Source organism: Rhincodon typus, chromosome 1, assembly GCF_021869965.1.
Source record: "Rhincodon typus isolate 14 chromosome 1, sRhiTyp1.1, whole genome shotgun sequence".
Lineage (NCBI taxonomy): Eukaryota > Metazoa > Chordata > Chondrichthyes > Orectolobiformes > Rhincodontidae > Rhincodon > Rhincodon typus.
In genome coordinates this window covers 171,256,497-171,267,393 of record NC_063332.1, presented here as the reverse complement: position 1 = coordinate 171,267,393, position 10,897 = coordinate 171,256,497, and the positions used below count along the sequence as shown (strand labels likewise).

At 41.0% G+C, this 10,897-nt stretch overlaps 1 long non-coding RNA gene across 1 annotated transcript in view; it reads left to right on the top strand.

Moving 5' to 3' along the window:
* Positions 1-2,311: 2,311 nt before the first annotated feature.
* Positions 2,312-10,897, top strand: part of LOC125482940 — a 9,963-nt gene continuing 1,377 nt past the window's right edge. The window contains exons 1-2 of the long non-coding RNA XR_007261931.1: positions 2,312-2,411; positions 10,513-10,625. This is a non-coding gene — a long non-coding RNA (uncharacterized LOC125482940). The remainder of the gene's footprint in view (positions 2,412-10,512; positions 10,626-10,897) is intronic.

Genomic DNA, 10,897 nt, shown 5'->3' with positions numbered 1-10,897 from the left:
TGCACTGATAAACAAGTCCTCAGGTTGGACTTAAACCTGGAGTTTCTGGCCCAGAGGTAGAGACACTACCACTGCACCATAAAAGCTCTAAGATAAGATGGATAGTAAAAAGTAAACATTATGAGATGAATTTACCTCACCCTTGTTAATCAATGGTCTAAATGTGTTCCTTGATACAGATCTTTATTTATGCATTGTAATTTAGACAGGAGTGTTGTCAAACAAAGGTTCAGGTACAGAGGGGTTCAGATACATAGTTTCTTGAAAGTGGTGTCACAGGTAGATAGGCTGGTGAACAAAGTGTTTTGCATGCTTGCTTTCATCGGTCAGAGCATTGAATACACGAGTTGCAATGTTATATTACAGCTGTACAAGGCATTGGTAAAGTTACATTTGGAATGCTGCATACAATTCTGGTTGCTGTACAATAGGAAGAAAGTCATTAAACTGGAAAGGATGCAAAAAATATTTACAAGGATGTTACTGAGACTGGAGAGTTTGAGTTGTAAGGAGAGGCTGGATAGACTGGGACATTTTTCCCTGGAACATAGGAGGCTGAGGGGTGACCTGGTAGGGGTTTATAAAATCACGAAGTTCATAGATAAGGTGAATAACCAACATTTTTGTTTTCCCCAGGATAGGGGAGTTCAAACTAGAGGTCATAGGATTAAGGTTAAAGGGGAAAGATTTATAAGGGACTTGAGGGGCAATATTTTCACAGAAAGGCAGTGTGTATGTGGAATGAGCTGCCAGAGGAAGTGATAGAGGTGGGTACAACTACAACATTTAAAAAACATTTGAACAGGTACATGGAGAGGGAAGGTTTAGAGGGATGAAGGCAAATGGGACTAGTTCAGTTTAGGAAATGGATGAGTTGGGCGGAAGGGTCTCTTTCCTTGCTATATGACTCAATGGCTGCAGGTTTTGGTGTTATGGTAATCATTTTATGTTGCCAAACCCCTCCGGCCTGCCTCACTGCAATTTTGGGGAGGCATTGAGCAGACCACTCACCAATGGACGAATTGAGGTCCTAACAGGCCAATTAATATCCACTTAGGGGCCTCCCCCCACCTCTGTTGGTATTTTGCCCATGGCAGCAGAGACTGGCATCAAGCTCCAGCCTGCCAGGTAGACAGCTGGATGGACAAAGTGGTGGCAGTTTCTTTCCAAACCCATGTGGCCAACAAAGACCCGCTGAAACCCTGCATTCCTCCCTCACTTGACCTATCACTTGCTGCTCCCCCACATTCACCTCCACCCCTTGACCACCTCACTGGAGTCTGCCAGGCTGATTCCAAGAGTATCCCTGACTCAGCTCACAATCTGGGTTCCATCACCGAACATATTCCTTAGGCACTGGCTTTTGGTGGCACTGCTGGGACAAGACAACTGCTGGAAGCTCCCCAATCAGAAAGGAAGCCTATCACATGCCAATTTATGGCCCAGCGAACGCTAAGTTGGTGCAGGGTGGAACATAAACAGTGGTAATGTGTAAGGGATTTACCTTCAGCCCAAGAGGTTTAGAATCTGTATTTGATTGTTCTTATTTCCTTGAAGCAGATTCGGTTGATTTGTAAGTATTTCACCAAATTTCAATTTTTAAACACTGAATAAGTCAAATTACTCCTATAAATGCTTGGTCCTATTTCAAGTGTGCAAAAACTGAAAATTCACTTGCTAATAATTTCAATGTTTATATTGTCATAAGATTTCATTTCATTTGGGCTTTTTGTTAGGCTGGAGGAAAGAGCAATCCTATCTAATAGTGAATATTTAACACATTGTTCTCTCACCAACCATAAAAAGGGTCATATTTGACATTTCATCCCATCCTTATTTTTATTTCACATTCTTGGCTATCTATGTTCTTGTCAGAACAATTAAAGTATATTTAATGAATAAACTGCAATTCACTGTACAGACTTGTCTACATCAAACATAATTTACTGCCTTTATCACCCTGCCCCTGTCTTTCATTGCCATGCAACAATTCTCTTTCGTTTTGAAACACCAGCTACTGCAAGTCAGTGCCAAAATCATAAATGCTGTTAGGATGTAGGATAAATTATTAGCAAAAAAACGTTGTTATTTAGAAGCCAAGTGCCCAAGTTAGTAGGGGTTTACAAGTCAGGTTTTTGTTTGTACTTGTGATGTGAGTGTATTGGTCAAGGCCAGCATTTGTTGCCCATCCCTAATTGCCCTTTAGAAGGTGGTGGTGAGCTAATGTCTGGAACTGCTGCAGTCCATTTGGTGCAGGGACACCCCCAGTGCTGTTAGGGAGGGAGTTCCAGGAATCTGACGTAATGACAATGAAGCAATGGTGACATAGTTCCAAGTTGGATGGGAGTTGCAGGCGATGGCGTTCCCTTGAACCTGCTCCATGCCTTCAAGGTGCTTTTGAAAGACCTTCGGTGAGTTATTTCAGGGCATCTTGTACATGCAGGGTCATGTAGCTAGGTGTTTAAGGTGCTGAATGGGATGCTGATGAAATGACCTCTTATGTCATAGACTCATAGTCATAGAATGTACAGCATGGAAACAGACCCTTCAGTCCAACACATCCATGTTGACCAGATATCCTAAACTAATCTAGTCCCATTTGCCAACATTACGCCCATATCCCTCTAAACACTTTCTATTCATATACCCATCCAGATGCCTTTTAAATGTTGTAATTGTACCAGCCTCCATCACTTCTTCTGGCAGTTCATTCCTTACATGAACCATCTTCTGCGTAAAAAAAGTTGCCCCTTAGGTCCCTTTTACATCTCTCCTCTCTCACCTTAAACCTATGCCCTCTAGTTTTGGAATCCCCTACCCTGGGGAAAGACCTTGAATATTCACCCTATCCATGCCCCTCATGATTTTGTAAACTTCTATAAGGTCACCTGTCAGCCTCCAATACTCCAGAGAAAATAACCCGAGCCTATTCAGCCTCTATCTATACCTGAAACCCTCCAACTCTGACAACATTCTTGTAAATCTTTTCTGAACTTTTCAAGTTTAACAACATCTTTCCTAAATTAGGGAGACCAGAATTTAACACAATATTCCAAAAGTGGCCTAACCAATGTTCTGTACAGCTGCAACATGACCTCCCAACTCCTATACTCAATGCATTGTTCTGGATAGCAACAAATTTCTTGAATATTGTTTGAGCTGGACTCCCCAGGTAAGTGGAGATTATTCTGTCACGTTTGTGATGTATGCCTTTTAGATTCTGAACCAACTTTGGTGAGTTGGATGTTGAGACACTCACCACAGCATTTCCAGCCTCTCACCCTCTTTTGTGGCCACAGAATTGATATGGCTGGTCCAGTTAAGCTTCTGATGATGGTAACCCCCAGAATGTTGATTGTGAAATATTCAGTGGTAATGCCATTGAATGCCAAGTGGACATGGTTAGATTCTCTCTTATGTGAAGACGATCAAATTGGCACTTGTGTGGCCCAACTGTTATTTGCTCCTTATTAGTCCAAATCTGAATATGGCCCTAGTTTTGCTGCATGCAACTGACTGCTTCAGTATGTGCCAAATTATGAGCGGTACTGAGGAGATCATTGATGAAGCACTTAAAGAAGTTTGCGCCTGTGAACTCCTGCAGCAATGTCCTGGGGCCAAGTTGTTTAGCTTCCAATAACCATAGTCGTCTTCCTTTGTGCAAGGTATGACTCCCGGTGAATTTGATTTTACTCAGGGTCTTTAATGCCACACTTGGGGAAATGCTGCCAAGGTGATAAAAGCAGTTAACTCTCACATCTGGAATTCAAGTCTTTTGTCATAGAATCCCTACAGTGCAGAAAGAGGCCATTTAGCCCATCCAGTTTTCACCGACCCTTCAAAGAGAACAGCACCCAGACCCTTAACCATCCAGTCACTTAACCACACAATTAGTGACTCCTTCCATCACCTAGCTGACAATTTAGACAGGAATACAATTATAACATTTAGAGGGCACCTGGATGGGTATATGAACAGGAAGGGTTTAGCAGGATATGGGCCAAATGCTGGCAAATGGGAGTAGATTAATTTGGAATTTCTGGTCGGCATGGACAAGTTGGACAGAAGGGTCAATTTCCATGTTGTACAAGTGTATGACTCTATGACTGATGAGTGGTAATTGGCATATTAGCTTTTTGTGGACAGGACGTACCTGAGCAAATTTCCATATCGCCTGTTAGATATTCTGTACTAAACAGCTAGGCTAGGAGCAGGCTAGTTTTGTCATACAGGTTCTCAGCACTGCAGCTGTTGTCAGGCCCCATAGCCATCACTGTATCTAGTGCTTCCAACTGTTCCTTAATATCACATGAAATAAACAAAATTGGCTGAAATCTTTCATCTGTGACGCTGGGGACTTTGGACAACCTTTGAATGCAAAAAAGAAACCTATTGAGTGCCAGAGTGGCACATATTCTGAAGGTTTAATGTCAATCATAGACTGAAAAAGGGTAATAAATGGAGGTAGTAAGAACTGCTGCTGCTGCAGTCAGAGATAACGCAGTGTGGAGCTGGAGGAACACACCAGGCCAGGCAGCATCAGAGAAGCAGGAAAGCTGACGTTTCAGGTTGGAACCCTTCTTCAGAAGAAGAATCCTGACCCAAAATGTCAGGTTTCCTGCTCCTCTGATGCTGCCTGGCCCGCTGTGTTCCTCCAGCTCTACACTGTGTTATCTCTTAATAAAGAGAGGAGTGGGTTTATTAGGAATTTATGTATGATAGTTCTGACTTTGCTGTGGTAGTAAATGATTATTTTGCATCAAGAAGACATTGCCACAGTGTGAAGTCGTCGTGAAAGATAAGATAGTTGAGAAACTGGATGGGCTAAAATGTGATAAATAAGAATTATTATGCAGCCTACTGCAAATTAGAATTTTTACATCATGAGGGCTAAGGGAGATACATCTGAGGATCCTGAGGGAACTAAGGATGGAAATCAAGGAGGCACTAACCATAATCATCCAATCCTCCTTGGATATAAGGGACAGGTAAGAGGTAATATCGATGAATCTGTGCTATTAGGGAGAAGTGTGGGTTTTTTCTTATTAATACACTTCTGTTTGTCTTGTTCAAATGGAGACTGCAACATTGAATGCTTGTCTTTAGTAAAAGAACCCTTCAGTAACAAAAATCATTTAAAAAGATTATGATCTACACAGCCAGGTTGCTGACTTGTCTGCTCCTCACATCAATTGGACATCACCCCTTAACAGTTGGGGTCACCAGACCAAAAATCTCATTAAAACTGCATTGTCATCGTCCACAGCACAGAAACAGGCCATTCAACCAAGTTGTCTCTGCCAGTATTTATCCTTCACACAAGTCTCCTGCCCTCCATCTTCATCTCCTCCCTATCAACAGGACCGGACAGGGTAGATGCAGGGAGGATGTTCCCGATGATGGGTGTGTCCAGAACCAGGGGTCACAGTCTGAGGATTTGGGGTACACAATTTAGGATGAAGATGAGGAGATACATTTCTTCACCCAAAGAGTGGTGAGCCTGTGGAATTCACTACCACAGGAAGTAGTTGATGCCAAAACATTGAATGTATTCAAGAGGCAGCTAGATATAGCACCTGGGGTGAATGGGATCAAAGGTTATGGGGAGAAAGCAGGATTAGGCTATTGAGTCGGTCGATCAGCCATACTCATGATGAACGACTGATCAGGCTCAAAGGGCCTTCTCCTGCTCCTATCTTCTTTGTTTCTATGTATTTTCCCTTCTGTTTCTCTCTCACTTCCTTCCTTCTCCAGTTGACCCTGAAATGTCTCAATGGCATTTGCCTCAATTATTCCACTGGGGCTTCAGAGTCTCCTGGCCAAAGAAATAAAGACACGAGAGGTTGCAATTCCCTCTTTCTAGAAAAAGAAATGTTTCTCCTGAAATCCTTCTTAGGTTTATTAGCGACTGTCTTACAGTTAAGAGTCTTAGGTTGAAAACCAATTCATCAAAACTCGAATATAGTCTGGCCACTTTAGTTTACACACAGTCCACTATTACTGAGCTTGCTGAGGCCATGCCTCTCCCTATATCATCACAATCCCCACAGCCTCGTCGTGAACTCCACCTTTTATGTCTAACTTCTCAGTTGAAGAGATTCCCCTTAATCCCTGGCTGACTTGATGTATAACCACACTCATCATCAGCGCAGGCAAAGGTGGCTTGTGACATTTTACCCAGTTCAGCAGTGACCCCAAACTACTTGCTGTCAGTAAATGACAACCGATTAAACTGATCGCCGTTCAGAAGGACAGGAAAAAAGTGGCCAGGAAGTGGGTTACGCGGTTCTGGGGCAAAAAAGAAGAGATTTAATGAGCCAGTGAGCGAGGCGTTGCGAGATACTGGCCCGTGGTGTTCCTTTATGCCAACAAACACAAGCTTAACGGAATTTAATTTACCAAGTAACGCCCGTTAACCGATTGGTTCCAGTACGTTTGCCTCCTGTTGAATAATAAAAAAAAAGTGGAAAAAAGGTCGACAGCACGTTTGCAGTGACCAAGACTAGCGCAGGAGGAGGAAATTCGATGGAAAACGTTTTTGTGTCAGCGAGCAATCCATTTGCAAGGCGACCAGCAACAATAGCTTTGTAGTCTCAAAGCTGAAATTGGCAAGCGGTACTACACACAGGAAGAGAAAAAAATTACAACTAAAATAAGATATCAAGAACAATGTCACTCCCCTGCAACTACAGTATTAATTTCCTTCTGTCATTTATTTGTTGTTTTTTGTTGCTTTCTTTATCTCGAGTGAAAATAAAGTATTCAGGACAGTGCACCCTATCACATTAGTGAAAAGATAGTGCTGAATATGTGTAACATAAGCCCATTAATATCCCCATGGGACTTTTAAACAAAAACCTGGACCAAAGTCTAATTGAAGTCTGTTTGATTAACGTAACAAAAGCTCCTAACACTCCCTCTGAATTTCACCGTTTATAGTGAAATATAAACGGGACATGAAAAGAAGTTAGTGACCATTCTACTGAGGCGGTATTGGAGTCAGTCACATTTATTCTGAGACCCTCACTATAGATTTCACCGAGGCTATGAAAATGCCACATGCACCGAGAAAGCAGGGTACAAGCTGAACAATATCTTGCCAATTTTCCCCCCACCCTGTTATATAATGAAAACGACGCCAACAGACCGTCCCAGCTTCTTCATGTTTCCAGCAGTCCCGGCTTGTCCTTCACACCCAGTGCCAGATGGGGAGTGAGAACTGGTGCGTCTCTTTGTGCTGGGAGCCCCCAAGAGTGTAGTTTGCAGGTTACAGGTTACCGGAGCCCTCATGAAAAATTCAAAGCTGACATAACAAGCCTCACTGAAAGTAAACAAGTCACTCTATCAACCGCCCTCTCTCTCTCTCTCTGTCTGTCTGTTTTAGCCGCGATAGTACCGTGACTGATAGGCAACAGGTCTTTACGTGGGGAATGTGGTCCACGAGTTAATAGAACCAGCGCTGAATAAGAATTTGGCTGCCTCACAGCCAGCCAGGAACAATGCTGACACTGGGCTAATACCTTAGTGGAACCATCAACTGATCAATGAGATTAACTCTCGTTCTTTTAAAGAAACACTGAGAACATCAGGGGATTTGATCTTTGCCTGTGACTGTATTAAAAAGTATTCAAAACAATTTATAATAGGATTAATATGATCCTAACTATTCTTTGGCAAGGACTAATTTATTCATAAGCAGAAAGAGTGTTCTTTTTTAAAAAAGAAAACAGTATTTTATAAATAATTCATTGAAAGTAATTCATTGCTTTATCTTTTAACCAGTAATTTGTTTTATTTTTACATTGAAATAATTGGCCCACAATTTGCTTGAACAGGGATTCTAGTGGGATTGCCTCCATAGTAAGCTTTCACCAGCTACAGCTGGGAGTGAGAGTTGATAACAGTGTGGCCAGGGCAAAGGGCAATCTATAGATTTTAGCAAAGGTTTGCGATCGACAACTTGAGTTCTTGTTTTGAACAGCTCATGTAATTGTGTTGCTCCTACACCCAATATAGTTTCTCATCTTCTAAGGAATAAATGACCAGCCTGATTCTTACTCCTTCACAGTATTGATTCTCTCTTGGCATTGTTCTGTCTACCCTGCAAGCTGTTTAATACCTTTCTGCATCTGGGATATGGTGCCCTCACATGACTAGTTGTAAACACCAAACTATTATCTTCTACAAATTTTGATACAGTGCCTTTCCAATTTCCTAGCCCAAATCTAACCACAGTGGTTCCAACATGGGCAGCACATCCTACTTTCTGCCAGAAGGTCTTTACTCTCAGCCCCTGTTTTCTGTCTTGTGGCCATCCTGCAAATTCACTCTGCCACCTACACCTGACCTCCCATGGCCCAACCTCTCATGACTCTACCAAAGAGTTCTACAGCACAGAAAAAGGCCCTTAAGCCCATTACATCTGCACACAAAAACAAACACCTATTCTTATCCCATTTTCCAGCACATGGTCCATAGCCTTGTGTGCCTCGTCATCGCAAGTGCACATCTAAATACTTCTTAAATGTTATAAGGATTTCTGCTTCTACCACCCGTCCAGGCAGTGCTGCCTTTTGAAAGTGCAAATAGACCACATCAATACATTTACAGTTATCTGGCTGTTCAATTTCAAGCTTTTCATATAACTGTGATGTAGAAGCATAGAAAAAAGGGCAAGTGTATTTAGTCTGTCAAACCTACTTCACAAATCAAACAGACCATGGTTAGTTCTCTATCTCAGTGCAATGCTACTACTCTCCCGCCATTTCCCTTGACACCTTTTAGAAATCCCTTTAGAAATCTACGTTTCTTGTAGTCCTCAACCTTAGAGATTTTATCTGCTCTTTTAGAAAACATTGTAGTGTCTTTTCTACTGTATATCTGGATACCTGTGCATTTTCTAATATTTACTTAACTTCTTTGAGTATCTCCAAGTGCAGGCCACCTGTACTTACTTTAGCCTCTTTAAATTCAGTTCACTTGTGTGGTATTTCATTTCAACCTTACCTCTTTTGATTTCTACTTTGGCCATTTTTACTTTTGATATTTTAACATTAGTTTACCCCCTTTAGTGCAAATGAAGGCCATATTCAGAGTCCTGCACCCCAAAGACTGCAGTATTTCATGAAAGTAGCTCATTATCACCTTCTCCAGGGCAATTAAGGGTGAGCAATGAATTGTGGCCAAACCATTGATACCCATATCCCATGAATAAATAAAAAAAGCTTCTATTTCAATTTTCCATTAGTTCAACTTATTCATCCTTAAATGAATGGCATTGAACAACATGTATATAATCATTTTGTTATTTATGGGTCTACAGAATTTTGTTTTTATGTTTCTTGTTCTAAATTGTCTTTTTAATCTCTTTCCTAAGCTTCTTGTATTCCCTTTACTCAAGTCATTGTTTTTTCTTCACCTCTCATTCCATTCCTAGCTTTTTGTCCTTACATTTTCACAAAAGTTTGTTTTTGGGTTGAACTCAGTCAATTTCTCCTCTAACTATTGCCCACTAGTTTTTCCAGTTTACATTCCTCAGCTCCATCAACTTTATTTGCTTATGGGATGTGAGTGTCCCTGGCTAGGCCATCATTTCTTGATCCCTAATTGCCCAGAGAGCGGATGCACTGAGATAGAGGACTAGCCATGGTCTGTTTGTTTTGTGAAGTAGGTTTGACAGACTAAATACACTTGCCCTTTTTTCCTACGTTTCTACATCACAGTTATATCAAAAGCTTGAAATTTACACCTTTATTGAGTTTGGTCTTCCAGACTCAACATTGAGATAATCAATTCCAGATCATTACTTTAACCCGTGTGGATAACAACTTTCAGTGATGATTCTCTTACTTCAATTAATCTCCTCCAGACCACATTTTATTGATTTTTACTTATTCTGTTACCATTCCATTTTGTCTGGTGTCATCATTCCATTTTTGTGATGTCCCACCATCCACCCAATCACAGACCTTTGTTCTGATTCTATTAGCGATTATCTTATATTTCTGAGTTCTAGTTTTATAAACCACCACAAATGACAATTTCTTCTTGATATGTATATCATCCAATCACTTAGAATGAGTGTTATTAGATCATCTCTCATCATCTATTTTATAGAGAAAGGAACTCCTTCTGTTCTGTCCTAATTGAGAAAAAAACAATCTCACAATTCTGGTATTGCATTTGTTTCATTTTAAAAATGAATAGATGATGCAGAAAAATACAAAAGCAATTGTATAATATTCACCTCAACACCAGCATGCCCAACACATACCTAATGAATACCCAATATATGCTCAATTCATGTCTATTTCATTCCTAATGAATGCTCAAAATCTATCCACTGCATGCTTAATTCATCCTTAATGTATGTTTATCTCATGCCCAAAGGGTGCATTCTTTTCCCGATGAATACCCAGTTCATGAAATTGCATTTCCATTTCAATCAGAATTCATGTCCACTCTTTTCAAATAAAGCAATCTTAGAATTTTGATGTGTTATTGATCCATCAGGTGGAGTGTCACACCAGCTGTATTGCTTTGGATAAAGACCAAAGAGGAAGTTTGATCTCCCGCTTTTGGCTTTTCTGTGATATTGCGAAGGAAACTGCATCTTGATCCATAAGGTGTGTAAAAAGGCAAAGTCTAAAACTTGTAATGTATCCTGTAAACTAATACGAAATGCCTATTTGAAATGAAATGCCGCAATGAAACTGATGGTGGCTGGGAAAACGTCAGTTTATATGCAGAAAAAAGTGAGGGCGATTGGGTAGGGAGCAAAAGATAGAATAGAGCCTAAAGAGAGAGAAGAGCAGTTGGATAGACAAAGAGTTGATAACGATCGGGCTGGAAGGGTGAATAGTTGTTAATGGGGACTATTAGTGACTGACAACAGGTA